The sequence below is a fragment of the Penaeus monodon genome, chromosome 23 (genome assembly GCF_015228065.2).
Source record: "Penaeus monodon isolate SGIC_2016 chromosome 23, NSTDA_Pmon_1, whole genome shotgun sequence".
Lineage (NCBI taxonomy): Eukaryota > Metazoa > Arthropoda > Malacostraca > Decapoda > Penaeidae > Penaeus > Penaeus monodon.
In genome coordinates this window covers 33,666,206-33,666,895 of record NC_051408.1, presented here as the reverse complement: position 1 = coordinate 33,666,895, position 690 = coordinate 33,666,206, and positions in this window count along the sequence as shown.

Here is a 690-nt window from a genome sequence, read left to right as displayed (position 1 = left end):
CTGGACTGGACTGGAAACTCAACTTCAACTTCAACTTCATATTCGCTCTCCGGCACCCATATACAGGCATACAGGCACCAGACCTCTTTGACCAGCACTCTTTTCCCAGGAAGCCATGATCAAGCAACACAGCTGAATGTGGAACGGATGAAGAAAGGAGGAAGAAGGAAAAGAAATCATATGTAGTGGTGTCCTACCCTCCGTCGGGTAGCCTTAACAACAAACCCTGCTCTATTCTCTCTTCTGAATCTTCTTCTGTCACAGACCACTTATATGCTATCCGTAAGCCTCCTTTTCAGCCATCCTCTTCTACTACCTGGAGGAGAAAAGGAAGACAGTCCTTGCGCTTAGTATACCCCGTATTACAAGGCTGAACATACCCAAACTACCTCAATTTCGCCTCTTTCACTCTTTTCAGAGGCCTTCGTTGTCATTTCTAATTTTGTCTATCCTCCTTATCTCCGGCGAAAATTGCTGCTCCTTCAATTCTGTCATTTTCAGCTTTGTCAACTGTCATTTATCATATACCGTCTCGTAAATTTTCCTTTTCATTCCTTTTCATACGTAAGCGATGACGCATCATTTTTTTTTTTGTCTCTGAAAGGCTTGGCTGTTTGGCAACTTATTTCCACGTCGTTAAAAGAAGGGATCAGTCCTGCAGGGCTACTGATGGTAACAGGGAAGAACATT